We start from the raw sequence: 24,879 nt of genomic DNA, 5'->3' as shown, positions 1-24,879 counted from the left end.
GAAAATCTAGTCCTTTCTCTACCCTTAACTTCCCACATCTTTCTTTTATGGCAGACTTTTTTATCTTTGTGTATTGTGTGTGTGTGTCTGTGTGTGTGTGCGCGTGCACGCATGTGCATATCATGAATGTCTAAGAGATCTCTAGATCCCTTCTCAGAATGTTTTTTTAAATGCATGATATCAAATACATCTATTTACAAAGGAAATCAATTATATTGAAATAGTTATCAAAATAATAAAAGTTTCACATTTAAGACCATTTGAAATCTATGAACCCCAGATTAAGAACTGTGTGACAGATTTACACATAAGACTTTCTAGAGGGATCTTATGTATGACTACCTGTTGCTGTTGTATAGGCCTTCTGGATTGCATTGCATTGCATTGCATTGCATTGTATTTCATCGTAGTGACCCTCCAGATTCCATCTAGGTGGATGGGACAGGGAGAGTGGAATCAACCTTAATCAATGTGATACTGATTAATATCCCAAATAGATGTTGCAATCATCAGTTATTTTTATTTCACTGCATTTCTAAAGCTTGCAGTGGCCACATGCCCAGCTCAGAATCATTTACTCACATTATTATGGGGACAAAGGAAAAACAGAAAAATGTAGTTTCTGCCTTCAAGGTGCTTATGCTCAGCTGAGGGGAGAAGAAACAAATGCACTGGAAAGAACAACATACTGTAACAAACAGTGTGTCATTTAGTACTGAATTATAGGATTCAGATGGTAAATGTGATAGGGATTCAGAGAAGGGAGAGGGAAGACCTAAAATGGGGGAAAGTTTTGTGGAGGGTCCCTGGATGATGCACAATATTTGTATAGGCTAATGAAAGAGAGCAGGAGTATGTCAAGGAAATAATTTAAGCAAGAGACATGTTTTCAGGACAGTAAGGAGGCCAGCCTGATTAGAGTGAACTATATACTGGGGAATAGTGAGAAGGAAGGTTTGTTATGTGATCACCTAAAAAAAAGATATTGTGATAACTAGGAGGCAACATAGATTCACTACAGGCAAGTAATAAATACTCCATGCCACTAACTTCCTCTATTGAAAAGGATACTTAAACTGGCAGATCCAGGGAATTCCATAAAAATGGTATACTTAGCATTGAGGAATTTGACAAAATCACTTATATCTTTATAGAGAAGATAAGGAGAGATGGGCTGAATATTTGTACCTTTAGGTGGATTTAAAGCTTCCCAAAATATTGGTTCCAAAGCAGGTTGTTCTGTAAATTATTTTCCACCTAGATAAAATTCCTTTGTAGCACACAAAAGGGTTGTGCCCCCTGCCAAAACTGTTCAACATTCTTATACTATCTTCTCCTAAAAAAATTGTTTTGTTTTTGATCACTGCCTCCATTAATGTGCCTTCACTCTTATTACCTCCTCCTCCTCCTAGCGCTTCCCCTCCTACATCTCTGTTCAGTAAGATGACTTTCTATACCCAAGGATGTGTGTATGTCTATTAATATAAGGATATATATAATAAATATAAAATATTTAAAAATATTATACATGTATACACACATATGTATCTATATATTAATACTCACACGCACACATACTGGACAGCCTGTGCTTCATTGGTATCTTTACGAGGTCATGAGAATATGAGGAAAGTACTTAATATGTTGAGTGACTTTCCTGGGGCAAACTTGTGGAGGTTGGCATGGCAATACTCTTAGGTTATGGACAGTCATGAATAGGGTACCGTCTGTACCATTAGAGAGATCATGCACATCGATGAAATCACAGATTCACCAAATACCAAGCTTGAAGAATCTAATGATACATTGGATTATAGCATCAGGATTGAAGTAGATCCACATGGGCTAGAATAATTAACTGAAACCAAGATGAAATTTTTTAGAAATTAAAAATATTTTTGCTTTTGAGATAATCTATCAGTTGCTCAAATTCAGCAGAGGAAAACCTGGCTTATAAGGAGTTTTTTTTTTTTCCTGGCCTCTCCTCTCTTGGTACTACTGCTGAGAGGATCTGTGATGCTGACTGAACTAGGAAATGGGGCTGGGGAATTGGACAAGAATAGGAATGGCATAACAATGTAAGCAGGTTTTAGATTCATGGCACAAACCACTCAAAATCAAGACAATATTGATGATTCATAAAGGGCCACAGGCAACAGGTAATATCTGAAAGAAAAGAAAGGTCAAAACCAGGAATCACAAAGATATATGAGAAGGAACTAGCAAGAGATGGGGTCCAGGGTTTAGGATCCTGTAGTTCAGTAGCAGGAAATGAACAGGGTGCCAAGTCAGACCTAAGAGTTATCTCAACTTGCCACATTCAACCGATTTGTGAGGACATGTGTGTTTTTATGTTCAGTCTTGTGTGACCAAATACTCACATTTCTCCAGATGTTCCTTCAGCTATGGAGCCACTACTCTAATACCCTAATTGTGTTCCATGGCAATGGCCAAGTCCATTTGTTGTCAAACACAGTTTATATGGAAAAGATCTGGAAGGTCTGGTTGATTACAAGCTCAAGATGAATCTTGAGTGTGACACAGCTGTTTTAGGCTGCATTGACACACAGTGTCAACATATTCTGTGTTCAGAATACATCTAAGATATCATTTTACATTCTAAGCATCATATTTTAAGTGGGATAATAATAAACAGTAGCATATTCAGAGTACTCGGGATAGAGGAAGAGAATGTAAAGTGGAATAATATTGGTGAGGATGAGGATAAGGATCCATTTATATGACAATTTATTGCTAACAACATCCTGACAGCATGTGAATAAGTTCTGCCTCTAATACATATTGGCCATATGACTCTAAATAAGTCATTTAACCTGTCAGTGAATATAGACATCTCTAAGACTATAAATTGTGGAGAGAGTGCCAACCTGAATTGATAGAGGAGATTCCTCATGGGGCATTCCTTATACCAATAAAATTACTGGTCCAATTTATAAGAAAAAAAAGCTTTACCTTCATGATTCTTTCTGAACTTCATACTTATCTTGTTAGGGAGATTGTGTTGTAATAAAAAGAGCATTGTACCAGAAGTCAGACACAGGAAATTATACTCAGAATAAACTTCAAAGGCCACCTTGGTTGACCAATACCTGAAGAATAATTCCTTTGGAGAAGAATACCTTACAACTTGAAAACTAATAGTGATAAATGTAAGGTCTAACTCTTGTGCCTAGCACATAGTAGGTACTTGATAACTGCTTGTTGATTGAATGATTTTGACATTGCAAAGGGAAAAAAAAGTGTGGTCAAAACCAGTTCCTCTCTATAAAACATTTATCCCTTTTCTTTTTCAGCTGAGCAGCTTTGTTGTCTGGGTGATCCCAGATCTTCTTACATAGAAGTAGGAGGAATAATGAAAAGTGGTATAACCTGTGCACCAGATAGGGCATGTGCTTGTAGTATGGTCATTGATATCCTTTCCTCCACCTGCCGAAGCCCAAAAGATCAGCTCACTCAAGCTCTATAACTTTCTACAGCCCTAGTCACAGATATGACATGTACCTTCAGAGCTTCGAACTATCTCCTTGTCTCTACTGACTGTGATCCTGATGTATCTTTGCTTGCCTCTGCATGCCACTTGGGTTAAGCTTCAAGTTACACTTCAAGTCTTCCCTTGTGTGAGTTAAAATGAGGCAAATAAAGCCATGTTGCTTTTAGCATTTGCTAATGAGTCCGTCTATTCTATGAAATCCCCCAAAAGGTAACTGCAGGGAGAGAAAGTGAAATAACAATACAAAACTTTTTGTAACAAATAGGTTTTTCAAAAATTTGGTCAGTATTTGCATTTCTATGACCTGTTGCACTTTTCCAATTCTCCATATTTTTTCAAAGTTTATTGGCAGTATCTGAATAATCAGATCTTCAAGTTTTTGGTTTTTTTTCTCCAGAACCTGAGGATACAATTCTGGTCCCAGTGGATTGAATTCATCAAGGTCAACTTGTTGTTATTTAGTCTTTTTGAGTCATGTCTGATCCTTTATGATCCCATTTGGGGTTTAGTTGACAAAAATACTGGAGTGGTCCGTCATTTCCTTCCACAGCTCATTTTACACAGTTAAGTGACTTGCCCAGGGTCACACAGCTAGTAAGTGTCTGCAGCCAGATTTGAACTCAGGTCTTCCTGACTCCAGGCCTGGGGCTCTATCTATTGCATCATCTAGCTGCCCATTCTTGAGTCTAGAAATCAGAAAAACAATAAATAAAACTCTCACTTGTAGCATTTAACAATCTTCAAGGTATAAGTGCTCACAGTGAAAAGGTAACAATCAGGTCTTATAAGTCAGTTTTAGTTGGTTGCAGCAAACCTTTGATGGTGGTGCAATGTATTCCTTCCTTTTCTTTATATATGATTATGTTGTTTATCTCCAAGTGGTTTCCTTTTGTGGGAGTTAGCCATAAGGAGTTAGTATAATGTCTATGTCATTCAAGAAAAGGGATAGATCTGGAGAAATTACATTGGTCTTTCTGGGACTGTGGATCCCTCTAAAAAAACTGGAAACTCATCCTGTGAAAATGTCTTTTAGGATAATTGACTTCTGGCCCTACTAACTAGAATTTATCTGGAATGTGGCAAAAAGATACAATACACATTGGAGCAGCGATTACCTCTGAAGCATTCCCTTTCCCAAAACTGGTAAAATGTTAGAGGAAAGAGCTTATACTAACATCTAACCCCAACATCTCTATCTGTCCAAATTCCATTCTTCCTTCAAAAGCTAGCTCAAATATCACCTTTTCTCTCTAATCTCCTGATCTACCCAGTTAGAAACAATCTCTTCTTTCTCTGAATTACTATAGGTAAGTAGGCCATCAATAAAGAATTATTAAGCTCTTGATTTATACCAGGCACTGGGGACACAAAGAAAGGCACAAATAGTTCCTACCACTCAAGAAACTTCCATCCTAATGGGGAGGCAGCATGTAAATAAATAGGTGAATACAAGATATGTAGAGATATGTAGAGAGTAGATGGAAGTCAATCAGAGAGACACTAGAAGCTAGGAAGACTGCAAAAGACCTCATGCAGAAGGTAGGATTTGATTCAATCCTTGAAGGAATTCAGGGAAACTAATAATCAATGAGGAGGAGGCAGAGTACTCCAGTTATAAGGGGGGACAGACAACTAGGACAAAGAAATAGAAACACAACGTGGCACATCATGTTTGAGGAATGATAGGTAGGTCAGAGTTTCTGGATCATAGAATACATGAAGGGCAACCAAATATAAGAAGACTGGAAAGGTAAGAAGAGTCAGGGTTGTGAAGAGCATTAAATGCCAAACAGAAGATGTTATATTTGATCCTAGAGGTTAGAGGGAAACAATGAATTCCAGTGATCAGGGAGTGACAAGATCAGATCTTTAGTTTAGAAAAATCACTTTATGTGTGAGGTGTGTTGGAATGGGGGAAACACTTAAAGCTAGGAGTCCAATTAGAGGGTTATTCCAATCATCTAGGTGAGAGATGATGAGGGCTTAAAATAGGGATTTGGCTATGTGAGTAGAGAGAAGGGGAAATAAAGAAGATATGTTTTAAAGGTAGATGAAACAAGATTTGGAAATAGATTAGCTATGTGAGGTGAATGAGAATGAAGAGTCCAGAATGACACTGAATTGGTGAGCCTGGGTGACTGGGAAGAGGGTGGTGCCCTGAGAAGTTACCAGGAAGTTCAGAAGAAGGGAGGTTTGGGGAAAAACAGTCCCTTTTTGGACATTTTGAGTTTGAGATAACATCATTTTATATGTACATTTACTATAGAAAGAATTTAATCCATCCATCCAACTCTATGACCATCCAACCATCCATCCATGCATCCATCTATCCATCTATTCCTTCAATAAATATCTATGCATAGGTCTTATCTCCCCTAAGACATAATTTCTAAGCTCTTTCAAGGAAGGAATTGAACCTCCTCCATTATCTCCTAATGTCTTTCAGGGACTAGATAAATATCTGTTCTATCGAATGCTTTAGAAAAAGTTACTGCTTTTGGTGAGAGGTTGGACTAGACATCCTCTAGGATCCATTCCAACTTTAAGAATCTCTAATTGTCTTACATAGGCAGAAATTTTTTCTTTGGACCAAGGTGATAGGAATCAGAGACTAGAAAAAGGAAAAGAAAGTTTCATATTTTCTTTCCTCATTAAGCTTCTCATATTGAATCATTTGTCTGCTTTGTTGTGTGTGAATATTTGTCAGTCACCACAAGCAGTGGCCGGGTCCCTGCTATTTTGGTGGAGGAAATGGGAAGTTGTAAACCGTAATTAGAAGTGAAGTGAGATGTGTGACAATCATCAGTTTGTCACTTTTGTAAGGAGCCTGAACAAGTCAGAAAGTGAGCTGGGAATTGCCCAAGGTATCAGACTCAACTTCAATTTTGGCAGCAGCTGCCAAGGCCTGAGGCTGTTGCTACTGCCACTAAGAAGGGAAGTATGTCCTCTTCTCCACTGGCTCCCTGGTTTTCTTTTTAAAGCAACACCCTCCCTAACAAAAAAAAATTGATAATGCTTGATAATCTTCCATTACATTCTACAGTCCAGCCACCTCTGAAGAAGGGTCTGATAGCTGCTTAATATCAAGATAGGAGCATCAGGAAATTACCCTAATTCTGCACCTGTGTTTAACTTACTAGTAAGCAAAGTGAAGGAGCAGAGAGACCTCACATTCAAATCCAGGGCCTTACTACTCGGCACCAACACAGCAGTTTTATGGAGTTAATTTAAAAGGTTCACTTTATAGTTTGGATAGCTTAATAGCTTCTTGGGCTTCAGACAGATCTATATCTATATCTATATCTATATCTATATCTATATCTATATCTATATCTATATCTATATCTATATCTATATCTATATCTATATCTATATCTATATCTATATCTATATCTATATCTATATCTATATCTATATCTATATCTATATCTATATCTATATCTATATCTATATACCTATATCTATATCTATATCTATATCTATCTATCTATCTATATATATATATATATATAATACTGTGGTAACATACTACAGTTAGGGGGGTGGGAGGGATGGACAAGCGTCTTTATCTCCTATTCTCCCTCCTTCATTCTCCTACCTTCTATTCTCAGCCTCTGTCATTATGAAGTAAAAAGGCCACTAGATATATAGTAAGAAGGCACAGGTATCAAGTTGACTGTCATCTTTTTTTGCAAAATGAAGAAGTTGTGCTTTAGGGAAAGAACCTTAGGGTTCTTTCAATTTCTATAATTCCGTGAACCCAATGCACTTTCATCATTGATTTTAGGATGACACAGCAGAATCCAAGTATGTGGGTAGGGGAAGAGGAAAAGGGCTTTTCTCCTCTTCATAGAATGCTGGATTTATAATCTAGAACCTAGCTTTTTTATCATAAAAGTATTTTATTATTTTCCAGTTACATGTAAATATAGTTTTCAACATTTGTTTTCATAGGATTTTTAGTTCCAAATTTTTCTCCCACCCTACCTTCCTTCCCCCTTCCCCACATGGAGCCTAGTTTCTTAAACTGTGGATCATAACCCTACATGGGGTCATGTAACTGAACTGAACGTGGAGGTCATGAAAAATTTGGCAACAGTAAAAGGCTATGTATAACTATTTTATATATTTATATACCCAGGCTAGCACAAAACATTTCTTGAGTCAAAAGGGATAATGAATGGAAAAAAAAAGTTTAAAAAGCCTTGATCTAGAAACCTGGGTTCAAATGCTGACTTTGATGCTTTCCATGTGATCATGGGAAAGTAATTTAGCCCCTCTTGAGCCTCAGTTTCCTAACTTACAAAAGTGAAAATTACCTTTCATATCTACCTGAGAAGTTATGGATAGAAAATTGGTTTCAGAGTTGAAAAGAACTGAATACAAGTGTTGCTACCTCTGACACATGGAATAGTTGAATGGACAAGGGTAAGCTAGGTTGTGCAATGGAGAGATAGAGTATTGGTCCTGGAGTCAGGAAGACTGGAGTTCAAATACAGCTTTAAACACTATAGAAGCTGTGTGACCCTGAGCACATCATTAACCTTTTTTGTCTCAGTTTCCTCAGCTGTAAATTGGGATTATATATAACAGTACTTACCTTGCAAGGTTTCTGTGAATATCATACAAGATAATATTTGCAAAGATTTTAGCGCAGTGCCTGACATGCAGTAGGCAATATATAAATGTTCATTCCTTCCTTCTCTCATTTAACTTCTCAGTGCCCCCAGGTAATTTTCTAAAATAGTGTATTACAGAAAAACTGCCAATCTGTATAGGTGGATTTGGTAGTGGATTGCTATATGGGTGAGTTCCTTTTGGATCCAACATTTTGAACATAGTTTGAAGCTAGCCAAACTTCATTCATGAACCTTTTGGCAGTCTTTCTGATTCTACTCTTTGTCACCATGAATTAGCTGCTTCCTCACACTGGAACTTTCCTCAGCACATGGGGCCTTATCACTATGAAAAATCCCTCTGTCATATGAGTCCCATTTCCCCATTGTTTAAGTTCCTTATAGGGCCTCTGTTTGGGGATGGGACCAAACCAGCCAAGTTTCAAACTGAGTTTGACTATGGACTTTGCTGTCATGCTCCCAATCAAACAACCTTTGCCCTTTTAGCTCCCTTCCATATGTTGTTTTCTTCTGTTAGAATGTAAGCTCTGTGAGGGTGGTGTTGTTTTTCTTTTTTTGTTTGTCTTTTTATCCTTAATACTTATGGTGCCTAGCACACCGTAAGATCTTAATAAATGCTTGTTTTCTGCTAACAATGAAAAGGATATCTGCACCAGTTTTCTGCACTGAAGAAATCACAGGTCTTGACTAAAAGAACCAAAAATAACCTACTCCATAAGGCTTATATGAGTCCTAAATAAGATGATGGTTTCAAAGTATTTTGTGAGTTGTAAAATGCTATCCTGAAAAAACAAACAAACAAACAACAACAACTATAAAAACAACAAACTTAACCATTGATTTCACTGGAAGTTGTCTAACTTCCAATAAGAAAATTCCCTGTGATCATGCAGTTGGGAACCACCTCCGCAACTTAAAGAACTTACTGAACACTGAGAGTTTAAGTGACTTATTTGGGGGTCACACATCCAATATATGTCAGAAGCAGAATTTGAATCTGAGTCTTCATTACTCCATGGTCTATTCTCTACCCCAAACTATGCCAAACTGCCTCTACAATGCTATGGGTATCAAATGAAATCTCTAAAATGTTTTGTAACTACTAAAAGAGTATACAGATATTAACAATTATTTTACAAATGTCAGTTATTATTATTATTATAGGAAATCAGTCTTCTCATCTTGTTTGATGGAATTCAGAGAGAATTCAGGTAGAAATTGTCTGAAAATAAGTATCTATCCCACTACTATTCTTTTATCTTTAATGTTCTACAGACTCTTGCACAGGTGGATAAAATAACTCTTTTTTGTAGCTGAATAAAAGTATTAAGATGTTTAATCTATTAGGTATTATTATCTACATTGGCTTATTTTCATAAACTTTAATCCTAATACATCCCTGAAAGCCTCCTCGGTGAATCTTCTGTACCATTACCTTCTTATTCCCACATTATTTGTCAGGGATCATAAATATAGATCTGGACCTAACCTCAGAGGGCATCCAATCCAACCCTCTTATTTTAAAAGTAAAGAAACCGAGACTCAAAGGGTGTAAATGCCTTGCTCAAGGTCACATAAGTAGTCAGTCAATGATGAGATTTGAACTTGCTATACATGGATTCTTCCCATTAAATTTGATTTCAGGGTGCCAGGAAATTTCTTAATGTATTTAACCACAGCTCTTTGATAACTTTTATGTTCAATGTGTCATGCCAGGAATAAACCAAACTATTTTCAAATACCGCCTTTATCCATTGGTTCAATATGTATGACCTCATTGCCCATCTTTACTTGGCATATTAAGAATTTTGCACTTGTTGAGTACAAATCACATTTTGACATTTCTGAATAAAGATTATGCCAAATAAAGGCTTTATTTGATATATTTTTTCAGTACAATTAAGTAGCTTTAATGCCATCTGCATGCATCAAATTAATAATAAGGTGTTTTGGTTTGATTTTCTCTTTACTTTAGGAGCAAATGTGGTCCTATTTAAAAGATATGATACTGGATTTAAGGTTATATTGAACCCAAATAGGCATAAACTGTCTCTCTAAAAAGATGCTATTTTTATATCAATGTTTCTTATCATTATTGTGTTAGTAGCATGTTTTAAGTAAAGACCAGATTTCCATATAATTTGAACTACTCTAGTGTTCTTACTATACTTGGATCTATTTTATATATGTGTAGTATATTATCATTATTGTGAAGGTGTGGGGGTTAATTGAATCAATCAATCACACATTCCACCCTTATTGAAGTAACTAATGAGATTGTATATTCTGATACCTTTATCAGGTGAAGATGCATTTGTTGAATCAATCAGGTATATGAACCAGGTGTAAACAGGCCTAGACATCTCCAATCAATCAACCAATCAATGACATTAAACTAATGAATGCCCTGTCATGCCCTGTGGACCTTCTACAAAATAGAAAGTCAGTTAGAACCTAAGATTGCCTGGATAACAAAGAGGAGAGAATATCTCAATAAAGCCCCTGAGAGGGAATTTAGGGGGGGAGGAAGGAAAGAAGACTTCTGTCTCTTCCCCCCCTCATAAAGTCAGAGGGAAAGCTTATGAACTTGAGAAAATCAGAGAATTTAGACTGCTAATCATTGCCTTAGCAGCATCTCCAAATAGCAGAGGCTAATGACAATTTGTTCACAGGAAACTGAATCTAACCTAGGCCAACTGAGGAAAAGCAGCTTTAAGAATGACAAGCAGCTTGGAAGAAATCCATGCCATTCTGAAAGAGAAATTCATGAGTACCCACATGGAAGAGAGAAAATGACTTCCAGTAATCAGAAACTGTGAGTTACTCCTTCTGTTGCATGAACTCTCTAAGCTTGACCCTAAACTTTCCCCTGGTCTCTATATATACTGGTGGGAGTGTTATAGATTGGTGGAGGAAGGGATGGATATTTTCTACTCGCTATTCTTACTATACTACCTTAGCAAATATCCCTTTAAAAAATTAATTGTCGAGGGCAGCTAGGTGGTGCAGTAGATAAAACACTGGCCCTGAATTCAGGAGAATCTGAGTTCAAATCTGGTCTCAGACACTTGACGCTTACTAGCTATGTGACCCTGGGCAAGTCACTTAACTCCAATTGCCCCGCAAAAGAAAAAAAGTTAATTTTCTGACTAGCTAATTGATATTAACTAATAATTTTTGGAGTGCATTGGTGGGGACTCATAAGAGATAACGATAGAAAGATATTGCCAAAAATAATAAAAAGAAAGATATCGCTGCCCCCCTCATCATGATCCCATAATCAGTCAATAAGCATTTATTGAGTATCTACTCTATGTCAGGCACTGTAATATGCAATGGCAACAATGCAACAAAGAAAGGCAAAAACCAGAACCTTCCCTCAAGCAGCTCACAACTAATGGTAGAACCCCATAGATCTCTGAGGGGAGAAATAACAGCCACTTTCTGGGGACCCGACTTGCTAGAGCTAGTTGGGGTTGGGAAAATAGCTACTGAACCTGTGTTATGTTGTTGTTGTTGTTGTTGTTGTTGTTTTAACTACTAATGTTAATCATTGTTTTTAACTCTTTATCTTCAGTGAGGATCAGTATGATATAGTGGAAAGATACTGCTTTGGGAGTCAGAAATCTGTGCTAGTAATTGGGTGTTTGGCCTTAGGTAGGTTATTTAACTTTTCAGGTTCCTCTTCTGGATGGTGAATGGTGGCATGTGGAGGAAGGAGGGGAGCATAGAGCTCAATCATCTCTAAGATCCCTCTTAGTTGCAAACCCTGTGATCCCATGAGACTGGATAGACATCAAGGATTACTCCATCTATGAGCTTCAAACAGGAGGGCTTCCAAATCTGTCATTGCACACGTGACATGATTCTTTCAGGCAGAGTGCAATGGGAATGAATCATTATACATTAAAGAAAGGAACTGTATAAGTGGCATGCCTATTCAAGGAGCATCCCTTTGGAGAGGCAAGTTCTTCCGGGTTTCAACTAATCTCTCCCTTGCCTCTCCCTCTGTATGTCCTGAAAACTAGAGCAAATGGCAAAGTCACGGCTATTCAGCATCATTGTCAGAAGGATTTTCAAAGAAAAGGTGACATTGAAGGTTTTGAGATTCAAGTCACTATTGACTGGCAGAGATGTTCCAGGGAATGGAATTCATGAAGGGAACAGATATAAAAAGGTCTGGAGACTGAAAGTCCTTCATTATTGGTGAGCCTCCCATCTCAAGGAAACAGGTCACTCTGCTAATTATCTGTCATGTCAGCCTGGCTTACCACAGAGATAGAGAATTTTTTTCCTTCCCTGGGTTTTCAAATTCATTTATGGATACGTGAAAATAGGAAGCAGGCTGCTTTCTTTCCTCATGCGCCCTGATTCAAGGAGAACCTTAGAGAAAGCTTGAAACGAGGGGGAATTGGTGGAGTAGCTAGCTGACTGGACCCATACAGGCTCATTTTCTGCAAGATCAGCTGGGTGAGTTACTACCCAGGTAGAAAGCTTAGCATGAACTTCTCTAGTCTTTCACTGAATTATTGCTATACTCTGATCACCAGCACCCCAAGCATATATCATAACTATGATTTTTTTAAAAATCTGGAGCAAAACTAGTATTTGTTTTGCTTTATTTCTTTATTTGTTGGAAGGGTAGAGAGGACAGGAGGGTGATAATGGCAGCTACAAAAGGGAGAGTTCAACTGTCAGTATAGTTGCACTGGGAAAGAGACCTATCCAACCCTTGCCCCAATCAGGGATTGGGAGAGGAAGGAAGGACAAGGTAAAGACACGATGGTCACAGGATCCTGGTAGCCAAGGGTAGTTTAGGCCAGTGATGGATGAGGAAAGAGGTGTGAATGTGCTGATTCCCATGAGAAGAATGTCATCTAGGGGAGAATGTGCGCCCCACCCCACAAGGAAGAAACATGCCATTGCACATATTGCAAATCTCCATTTACCCATGCTAGTTACAGCTCTGCCTAAGAGTATGGCAGAATTAATGCCTTATTCTCCAGCAAGATGTGCTTAGCATTTTATGTAAGGACACAAGTACAATCCATCTCAGATAACTCAAAGATTCAAACACTTAGACTAATAGATTGTTAATCTGGAAAGACCTCTAGAGATCATTTTATCCAATTCCCTCATTTCACAGATGAAGAAACTGAGTCCCAGAGAGGTATAATATCTTGCTGAAATATTATTATTATTAATACATCTAAAGAATATATTATTATTGTTATCATTTTTATTCTTATAGCATTAGAACCCAGATCTCTTGTATTCTAGCCTAGTATGCTCACTAAAGTACCATACTGCCTGGTTAAGTGGATTGAAAATATTTCATGAAATTCAAATCCATTTTACTGCAGTTTTTAAAAAAATAAGGCATATTATAATTTTTAAATTCTCCATGAGCCCAGTGGGAACATTCCTAGATTGTTGGTCACAAATAAAACATCTCTGCTCTAGCTCAGTAAGGGACATTTCCCAGTATGCATGATCTCTGTACTCTTCCTCCACAGTCTGACTGGGCCCCCAGCATGTTGGCTTAAGCACTTTCCAGACCTAGCCATAGATCATAAAAATGACTCCTTATGTGACACAAGCAGATTGCATGTGGATGCATCTCCTAAATCCATATACCAGCCTCCAATAAGTCTATTCTGACAACAAAATGTCAAGATTATTGGGTGTTCTGGACTTCTGTCAACTCTACAGTTAATCACAAACTATCTCAGCTGAGACAAAACTCTCCTGTCCCTACTTCCCGACTTGGAGCACAAATGTCTACAGCCAGGCCCCATAGAGGATAATGTTGTCTTCTAAGGGATTCAACGTGGGAGGGGGTAGGCTGAGCAAAGGCTAAAATTGAAGACCAGCTGACAAATCATTTCCTTTCCTTTAAAGTCCCAGGAGCAGTATGGAAGTCACCCACATCCTGCTCTCTTTAAAAAAGAGAGAGTGAGTTTCCTGTGAGCTAAAAGGTAAAAAATACTCTGAACTTGCTGCAATGATGACCTTAGATAAGTCACTACTTATCTAGACCTCCCTAGATAGAAATCTCTTCATCTGTAAATAATTAAGGGAGTTGGACTATATGGTCTCTGAGGTCTCTTCTGGTTCTATCTCTTTGAGGCTGTGATACTATTGAAACTTATACGAGGACTACATTAGTGACCTCCAAGCAGACCACTGAAAGACCACCCATTGGGTACATTGGAATAGGAATTCCTTTTGAGTATAGGCTTCAATAGGTGGCTGCTGAGGTGCCTTCTAATTCTACAATCCTGTGCTTCTATGAATGCCTTACCTTTCCACTGGAGAACATTTTACTACACTGATGGTGTTAGAGGAAGCCTAGTCTAATGAATAGAATCCTGGATGTGAAGTCAGGAGGATTTGGGTTCATGACCTGCCTCTGACATGGATTAGCAGTGTGACCTTAGGAAAGTCATTTAATTTCTGAGAACCTCAGGCAACTAACTCTTTTGGATTTTTCTACTAAGCTCTGACTAAGAAGTTGGTCCAGGTAGTACCTCCATCTTGAGTTCCTCTTGTCCAAAGATTAACATTTAAAATGTGTTTTCCTCACAGTAATTCTATGAGATAAACAATATCCCCATCTTACAGATGAAGTAACTTAGGCTCAGGAAGTGTGACTTGTCCTATATTATATACTCTATAACTGTCAGGGGAGGATTTGAACCTGGGTCTAATGACAGTAAGTCCATTTTACTTTCCATACCACCTCATATGACCAAAGTGTGACAAAATGTTCCCATCCCCACCCTCCAGCTGTCCCACTGGAATGTCAGATGGCTAAGCAAGGTTGGCTTAGCTCAGTTAATGGGCATTGCTTTAATTTCTCCCCATCTCTTCCATTTCTGGATAATGTTGTTTCCTGTAAACTCTCCAAGTGTTTCATTATCAGCCCATTTTCCATTTGATTTTCCCCCTATCTGGCTGGCAGTTTCCCCAATACAGTTAGAAATTACTTTGAGTAGCTTCCCTTTAACTCAGTTAATAACACCCTCCTTCCAGTGCTGCATTTGGCTTTCTCCCGAGCTCATCTCAGCAGTGTCATGATAAGGTCACTCTACATTAAATACTCCACCATTCAGAGCCTGTAATGGGAGCCCTCCCATAACTATTTTTGTTTTAACTTCCATAGAATGATGAGTGATGGAGACTCATGGCCCTAAGTATCATTCTCTGCATGTTAAAATATACTAGCCAAGGGCACAGGGAGAGTAAGTAAGTCACCATAAGAATGAGTTGGTTGCATACATATCTGGGGGCTTTCAAAATGCTCTTCACTAATAAGCACTTCTCCTGTAGGCGTAGTTTGCAATAGAGTGGAAAAAATGTCATGGTCCTTTTCAAGCCTCAGTGCTGGAAATTTTGGAGAGAGGGATCAGAGCTGATTTTCAGTGCTGTCAGTCAACCATCAAGCATTAATTAAGACCCACAGTGCTAGGCATTGGAGATAAAAAGACAAAATTAAATACAACCCTTACCCTCAAGAAACTTCCATTATATGGGAGGAGGGTAGATAGAGCATTCACAGATGATAAAAATATTTTAAGGATAATTGATGGTATAGAAAATAATATTTATAGCTAGTTATTAACTGTGTCGGGGAGGAGTGAGAAAGGAGAGATGAGATTGGGGATGGCTTCAAAGAAGAGGTGGTATCCAAGCTTAGGAAGAAGTGAATTCCAGGTTTGGGGAACAATTTGTGTTGATCCATACAAGCAGGAGATTGAGTACTAAATTAGAAGAATTCCAAGCAACTCAGTCATATAGAGTTTATGAAGGAGTGTAGTATGAAATAAGGGCAGCACGGTAGGTAGGATTTTGATTATGTATGGCCTTCAATGCCCATGGAAGGGGGTCTGCATTTTATCCTCTAGGCACGTGGTGTCAAACTCAAATAGAAACAAGGCCACAGGTATATAAGGATCCCGGTTGGCTACATAGTGACCTAGAAAGCCACATATTAACATTTTCTATGTTTTATTATTTTTTATTTATTTTGTTAAATATTTTCTAATTACATTTTAATCTGGGTTGGGCCATACTCAGAAGTGCTATGGAAGTAGGAAATTGACATCTCTGCTCTAGGCAATAGGGAGCTACCGACACTTTTTGAGCAGGGGAGTTCCTACAGAATGGCAGCTGTGTAGAGGAAGAGAGGGAGACCATAGGTATGCAGACCAATTCAAACCCTCTGAAATTATAAACCAGGGTTTTTAGAGGAGATGCTGATGCTCTCAGCAGAAATAGGGAAGTTGTGTAGGTGGGTTTAAGAGGAAAAAGTAATGAATTCCATTTTGGACAGTGAATTTGAGATGCTTACAAGACAAGCAGGACATATTCAATAGGCAGATGTCATTGAAAAACTCGAGATGAGTAGAGAGATTAGGGTTGTATAGAATGATTCAAGTGTCATCTATACAGTGATGACATGTGAACCTATAGGGCTTCTGGAGATCTCTGAGAGATCTAGTAGAGAGAGATAAAAGAAGGCACTGGACAGAACCCTGGGTAGTACAAATACTAAGAAGGGAAGAGATGGATTATAATCAAGTGAAGGAGACTGAAAGGGAGCTGTCAAACAGGCTGGTTGAAGGAAAACCAGGACGGTCAGAGGGAGACAGAAAGAGAGACATACAGAGGCGGGGGGGGGGGGGGGGGGGCGGGGAGCAGACAGACACAGGGAGACAGAGAGCGAGACACAGAGAGAGAGAAAGACAGAGAGGGAGGGAGGGAGACAGACAGAGAGACAGACAGAGACAGAGAGAGAGGGAGGGAAACAGAGCGACAGAGAGGCAGACAGACAGAGGCAGACAGAGAGAGAGACAGAGAGAGAGAAAGAGAGAGAGACAGAGAGAGGCAAAGAGAGAGAAAGAGGCAGACAGAGGGAGAGAAGCAGAGAGACAGAGGGAGAGGGAGAGGGCGGGAGGGAGGGGGAAAGGGAGATGAAGAGAAAGACAGACAGAGGGAGAGAGACAGAGACAGAGAAAGAAATAGTGACAGAGACAGAGACAGAGAGATGGGGATATAAAGATAATAGCAGAGAGGCAGAGACAGAGAGAGTGAACCAGAAACAGAGAGACTGAGACACAGGAAGACAAACAGAAATATACAGAGACAGATATATAGAAAAATATAGAGAGATAAACAGAGAGAGACAAATACACACAAAGACAGAGACATAGAGAAAGAGTGCTCACTGTCATAGGGCATTCTGTTACGTTATTTGATTAACCCCATAAAATAGTTAAGTATGAAAATATTGTTCCCATATTTTACAGGTGAGAAAGTTGCTATCTCCAGAGGTTAAGCGTTTTGCCCATGGTCAGCTGAGATAGCATATTCTGAAGTTTGGATTTGAGCCCAGGCTTCTTGACTCCAAGGCATGGTTTCTACTATACAATGCTGCCTTGCCAAGTATGTATAAATGACTACAGTAGTACAAGTATTAACTAACCCAATTTTCTAGCTAATGAAAGAGAGGATAATGAAAATAGATGGGTGGATGGACAGGCAGATGGGCAGACAAAATACGTATTAAGCACTAACTGGGTGCCAAGCTCTAGGGTTACAGATCCAAGAAAACAAAACAATCCCTACTCTCAAGGAGCTTACATAGGAAAAGGTGAAGACAACATATAAAGAACTTAAAAGTGGGATTCTGGCTTAAGGACAAAGGGGGGTCTCCATAGGGTGGGGAAGTGCAGCAATTGGGAGAAGGAATCAAGCTGGGAGTAAAGTGAGTAGTAAAGCTGGGGCTCCCCCAATAATGGTGATCTTGTCCAGGGACTTACCAGTCCCTGGAAAATCAATAGGTTTGCAGATTTAGAGCTGAACAGACTTCAGAGGCCATTTTACCTAAGCCCCATATTTTATGAGAAAACTGATGCCCAAAATTAGTGCCTTCGTTATGATCTTCTCATTACTCCATTTTATATGTACCTCATGGTTCAGAACTCCAAGCTCTGAGCTTACCCTGACTGGAAGCAACCTTAGGGCCTCTCCAAAATCATAACTCTTTGGCACATTTTGCCCCAATACAGAGCCGATTGTAGGAAACCTCAGACTATGTCTTGTATAGCTCACGTCTAGGTTTCTATAGAAATTAATATGAGTCTCCATCTCCTAGATAAACACTAGAGGTAACAAGGAAGATTGGGTACAGAGTAAAGGACATATTTTAATTCACCTCACCAAAATATAAGAAAACAGATGATTCACAGCAGCCCATAACAATTAATATCATTCTCCTTCCATGTCTTAAAAATTCACTTTCTCCCAGGATCTGATATAGTCTACCCACTTTGACCCTCCTGGGCTCACAGAACCACCTTGTAATTTGGACTACCCTTGGAAGGGAAATAAACAAAATCTTAGGTGACTCCTATCCCCTATAATGTGTAGACCTTCCTCAAAGTATTTTGATTTTTTAAAAAAAGGAACTTTTAAAGTCGTTCCACTGAGATAGTTTCAGCAGGTTTTTTTGTTTTTTTTGGATCTGTTTGTTTCTGCCTTCCTCAATAGCCTGTCATAAGGAAACCATCAGTAAAGTCCAGTGATGTATACTTCTACCAAAACTACTACTACATAATTCAATTCAATTCAACCACCATTTATTAAGCATCTACTATGTGCAAGGCACTGAGGGTACACAGGGTAAAGGAAAGATTCCTTGCCCTCAGGAATCTCATACATGGTGTCTTAAAAGTCTCAGCAGTTTTTTTTTGTTTGTTTTGCTGTTTAATAAAGACATTTGTTTTATTTGATAACATTGGTTTTATGCCACAAGGACACAAGCTCCACCAAAACCCTTAATCTTTTCCTATGCTCTTCTGCTGAAGAATTTTGCCTTCATGGCGACTGGCTGCTTGGGGAGTTTCCCTTTTCCTAGGCCTTTGTAGTACCCCCACCGCACAACATCAGTGATAGGGGCAAGCCCCTCCTTGCTTTTGGCAGCATTAATCCTGGTCTGCTCACTGACCACTGTCCACAGCTTATCAAGGTGGACAGTTGGGCAGTAGCTTTGGTTCTTCTTTAAGTGGTAATGCCTCATACCCACTTTCCCAAAGTAACCTGGATGATATTTGTCGAAATTGATGCGGTGATGGTGCAACCCTCCTGCATTTCCACAACCTCTGGGGTGCTTCCGGTGCTTGCTGATTCACCTGTGGACATGGCTGATGTGCCCACTGAGCTTCCGAGTCTTCCTTAGTCAGGAAGGCATACATATCACACGCTGCTGCAAAAGAGAAAAGGTGAGCAAAGTTTTAAGCTATTAAAGAGCCTTAAGTTTAACAGAGTAAAACAGCACCAAGACTTTCAGACCTCTATGTATTCTACTGGGGGTAATATACCCAGGTACTCCCTCTGAGACCATTTAAGGTTGGAGGTATTCATGTAAAAAATAAAATCATAGTTATATTTCCCCACATCAATCACTGAATTAAATTGTAGTGATAATTTTCTTAGCAACTTTAATTTTCTTTTTAATTTATGGAATAAGACATGCATTTCTATAACATAGTACAATAAAAAAAGATGATTGTACATGAAACTACAAATCTACTATGCACAACTTATTGTCGTGTAAATTTATTTTTATTTTTTCGTTTCATTTTATTATTTTTTTGCAGGACGATGAGGGTTAAGTGACTTGCCCAGGGTCACACAGCTAGTAAGTGTCAAGTGTCTGAGGCCAGATTTGAACTCAGGTCCTCCTGAATCCAGGGCCAGTGCTTTATTCACTGCCCTCCCTGTGTAAATTTATTTTAAAAAAATTTTTGGCGGGACAGCCAGGTGGCACAGTGGATAGAGCACCGGCCCTGGAGTCAGGAGGACCTGAGCTCAAATCCAGTCTCAGACACTTAAAACTTACTAGCTGTGGGACCTTAGGCAATTCTTAACCCCAATTGCCTCACAAAAACCAAAAAACCAAAAAACAAAAACAAACAAAAAATTTTTGACAGCTTTTCAAAACTTTTAGATGACATAGACCATTACTATTGAACTGTATTTACATAGGAACTTAAAAAAAAAACAACACTCAATAAGAGATTTATCTCTCTTATCCTAAGAGTATCTCAGTGAGATATTCTCCCCATTTGTATAGGTGGGTAAGTAAAAGGCCAGGAGATTCACATGATTTGGCTCAGGAATTAATGACCTAAGATCCCTCCTAACTCTCATAGTCTGATAAATCTCATAATTCTTCAACTTTCCAATGAACATTCTTGGACAGAGGGAGCAGCTAGGCTTCTGAAGCTATCCCTATTCATTTCTGACCTCTTGGGAAGCAGTATATACCTTCCATAGTATAGTGGAGTGCAGAGCAAAGAGGACTGGCTGGGTAGGAGGAAAGAGTGTGGTGGTGCTTTCCTTCTCTATCTATACACTGTGCCTGACTGTTGCAGACTGCTGTTCAGTTCCGGGATTTCATTCTTGTCTCCTAGCTATTTTAGTAGAATTTCAGCAGGCTGTGCAGCAGCGCAGAAATGCCACACTCTTTGCAAAAGCCCAAGGTCAGCACAATTTCTTCCCAGGGAAATTGTAACCTTTCGTGCTGAGATTGGGGAGTCTGAGTCAGAAAAAGAAAGGAAAGAAAACAGGTTATTTGGAACCCTCTTTCTCTCCCTTCCCCTTCCCCCCATCCTTGTCTCTCCAGGGCCCAGAAGGTGGGATTGTAATTGAAATTGCTTCTTTAGGTGGAGATTGAATGACAGTCTCGCTCTCCCACTACTCAAAGCCATGGAACTGGGTGCAGATCACACAGTGTACTTATCCTTGAACCACTCTGTCCATTCCACAAATAGATTCATCCATGTAAAATTAGGTAGCAGTCTTGAAGGAGGAAAATCACCAAAGGGCAATGTAGCCTAAAGGGTGTTTATGGAAGAGACTGGAGGCTTTTCCCAGGAACAGAGCGGTTACGACATATCTCTTCTCCTTCTGGCTATAGTTGTAGCAGTGAATCCCCAGTCCCTTGGTAATTGGGGCAAGGATAAAGGGGAGGTTAGAAATGGAATGTATAAAAACATCTTATATCTCTTTTAGGACTTTTGGGGCAACAATTGTTATCCATTAATTGCATCCCACCTCCCCTCCCCCAACAATTAATGCCCAATCTCAATCTCCACAGACATATAATCAAGGTAACCCACATGTCCATTCCTAAAGCAAAAGAATGAAAGTTATTGCAGTGATATATCATAACTGGCAGACCTAATGTGTGCTCAAGGGGAAAGGGACCTTCCATCTTTGTTTTGATCAAGTCTTTAGTTCCTTTACACCTTGCAGAAACCTAAGCTACCAGAAAATGGACAGCTTTATCCAAAAGTGTTATCCATTTGGGAGGAAATATTGTACTGACTTTATAAACCTCAGCTCCTGATGCGTACTTTTCTGCATCACCTTTCCATGTTTTATGTCTCTGGAGTTTAGAGATAGGAAATGTTAGGACTTTATCAGTACCTGACTACTCGATAAAGAGCTAATTCTGCCAGAGGAGTCAAGACACTTTCCAGGAAATGCTCCCAGGAGAGAGCTGTTCCATTTCTCCAGTGGTGAGACACATTTGGATCTCTAAATATCTAACTAAGGAAAGGACCCTATAGGCATCAAGCTTAGAGAAAGAATGGAATGAAAGGCAAGATGACAGAAAGTTACATAATGCTGAACCAGAGAAACCCTGTGCTCAAACTACACTGTGGTTGTGGAGATGTTGGCTAGGAGTGGGGAACTAGGGGGTGTGAGATAATACCTCTCCATAAGATCTTTTTAATTCTCTGAGGCCCTCACCCTTGACTTGCAGGGGGTGATGGTCCCTGATCTTTAATGTCACATGACCCTGACTGGCCTCTGGGATTCTTGAATAAGCTCAGCTTTCCTGGCCTGGGCAGTAGGAAAAACAAACAGACCTTTCTTTCTCTATCCAATGAGACAAGAGAGTTTTTTAAGCTTTTCTAGGGAATTAAGGAGGGAAAGCAACATAAAATAAGATACAAAAGCTTAAGTCAATTCTACATAAGTGTAGAGATGTTCTTCCATTTAACCCTGCCTGACCTTGCCTGAGGGATGTTTCTTTTACAGGTCCCTCAGGTAAGATTTAGTCTATGAAGTCACCATGCCAAAGGTACTGCATTTTCACTGAAACAGCTTATATCCTGCAAGAATCTGGGTCATTAAGTAAGCTAGCCCTCTCTTCTCAGCTTTAAGATCAATGGTTTGCTCCAGTCTGACAGCATCCACCTAAATATTTCCCCAGGATTGAAGGAGGAAGAGGAGAAATAGCATTCAGGATTTGTAGATGACTGGCATGTCCTTTTTTTTATTGAATAGGCTTTACTGTTCCCACATTGACTGGATCACCAAAATCCATGCAGTCAAAAAACTCAATATTCAGGGAAGAATAGTGGGAGGGACTCCTTAGGGAGTCCAGTGTCTTCCAGCTTAACTAATACCTCAATGTATCAGAATATCATCAGTAAAGGCTCTGACTTCTATCCAGTTAGCTCTATATTCTTATTAGCAAATAAGCAAGAGTGATCCGTACCACGTGGAACTACACATAGAAATACAGAGAAAAGAATTACCTTGATTTCTGAAAGTATAATAGCCATACTCAGCAAGGAATTGATAAGGCAATGAGGATGGTGTGAATAGAAGGGAGCATGTGTGTGGCCCCAGTGGCATCCTGTCTAGGTAAATGGGGAAACAAGTAAGTGGGGAAAAAGTTAAGCAATTACCATGTGCAAATTGCTTTGTTAAACGCCCGGAATACATATAGTAAAACAAGAGTTTCTGCTCTGAAGGAGCTAACTTTCTAATAGAGAGACACACTATACATGTGAGGCTTCAGCCACAAGCCAGATGGAGAGGCCCAGCAGTCCTTAAAGTGCATCAGCAAGGCAGATGGCAATGCATCTTCTTTACTGTCATATCCATTAATAAAACATATCTATTTCTGATGTTGAACCATTTGATATTGTCAAGGAATTTGGTGGTAATAACCTTGTCATTCTGAGTCCTTATGACTATGACTGCTGAGGAAATACAGAACCCACAAAAGCACTGGACAGATTGGTTGCATTTCAAGAGTTGCTCCCCTGGACAATTGTTGTGGGGGCTGGGCTGGAACCAGATAAAAATGGCCTAGGGGTGAGGAGAAACATTACTATTCCTGAGGCTCTTGCAAGTGCCTGCTGGCTGGTGGCATTTTTGTCAGTAGTTAGTGTTGGTGATGACCAGTTGTTGGTGGACAGTTTATCTTAGTGGTGGCCCTGGACACCATTTCTGTTCTGTGACTTCACAGTGGTTTCAGTCCAGGCTTCCTAATTTCCTAAACTTTAATCTCACTCTCCCGATTTGACTTGTTTTAACTTGACTCAACCACATCTCCAATTCCATTAACTCATAACCTGGTTCCTGCCTGTGTTTGCCTGCCCTCTTGAACTTGACATCAGTCTCTCTGTTTTCTCAATTCCTCAGTTTTCTCAGTCATCGCATACACAGTGGTGGGTTCATGTATTCCCTATCCAATTCAGCATTTTCCAGCTATCCATAATAGCAATGGTACATGTTCATGGGAGTACACACATACACAGAGTCTCTTGAGGATCAGAGAACACAGCCTTCAACAAATATTGTGATCACTGATGTGGAAATAAATCAGAAAACACCTGGAAGAAATCTTCCTTAAAACATTTCTGGCTTTAAATAAGGAAAAAGAAAAAAAAAACACTCCACCAGAGGTGGAGCCTCATTGGGCCAGACCCTGAAACTACAACAGATCTTTGACATGTAGTATTGGATTGTTCCAGTATAGTTAATATTGAGAGCATTCTGAAACCGTTTGCATTCATCACAATAGATGCCACTGTTTTAAATATATGAATCACAGATGTGTTTATGGAGCATTTGTCACTGTCCTCATAAAGCACACAAGGTAGGAACATTGACAGATGGGAATATCAGAATTTAAATCTTCTTTCCTTCAAACTCAAACAACCAGCTGTAATGGAATGTTAGAGCCATTGTCATGGGTGCCTTCATACCTTTGCTCTTCTCATTCTTTCCTCAAATTCTATGCTCTCCCACTCCTACTACCACAAGCACCATGCTCCTCCAAGAAGCAGGTAAGATTGTACCTCCTTCACAAAGCTTTTTGTGACTAGTCCAATCTGAAGTATACTTAGCAATTACTAGCTGTGATGTTGCCACTAGTCCTTTCTAAGAGTAGGACCAGGTGGTGGACAACCAGGGGGTGAAACTAAGAATACTTCATGGTGCAAGATACTACCAGTGGGCTGGCATGGTTGAGGCAGGATAGCTTCTGTGGTAATGTCTCAGGCCAAAGGAAATTATTTTAAGGAGGTGGGTGATAGGGAATAGAACAGGCAGTAATCAGTAATCAGAACAACTGGCATGAAAGTAAATGAAGGCATTGGTCCTAAAGAGTATGTATACTGCCCTGATGAAATCCAAGGGGCAAATGGGAAAGTAGCCTGAAATTCAGGCCATAGTTCAGATAAACAAGTTGTCCAGAAGGGTCTGACCTTAAACAAAGAACTTGTGCACAATTTGTTATGTTCAGTGCACTGTAGCTAACACTACTCTTTGGAGCTATAGTGCTGTCTCCCTTTGGATTTCTCCAAAGAAACTTCAGCTGTGGACAGCTCCCAGCCACCATAGCATTTCTTTCTTCAC

General features: G+C 39.4%; 1 pseudogene; it reads right to left on the bottom strand.

Moving 5' to 3' along the window:
* Window positions 1-18,955: 18,955 nt before the first annotated feature.
* On the bottom strand, window positions 18,956-19,402 carry LOC122725819 (annotated as a pseudogene).
* Between the last annotated feature and the right edge of the window lie 5,477 nt (window positions 19,403-24,879).

Source organism: Dromiciops gliroides, chromosome 4 (assembly GCF_019393635.1).
Source record: "Dromiciops gliroides isolate mDroGli1 chromosome 4, mDroGli1.pri, whole genome shotgun sequence".
Lineage (NCBI taxonomy): Eukaryota > Metazoa > Chordata > Mammalia > Microbiotheria > Microbiotheriidae > Dromiciops > Dromiciops gliroides.
Note: the sequence above shows the minus strand (reverse complement) of the source record. Positions and strands in the feature narration are given on the sequence as shown.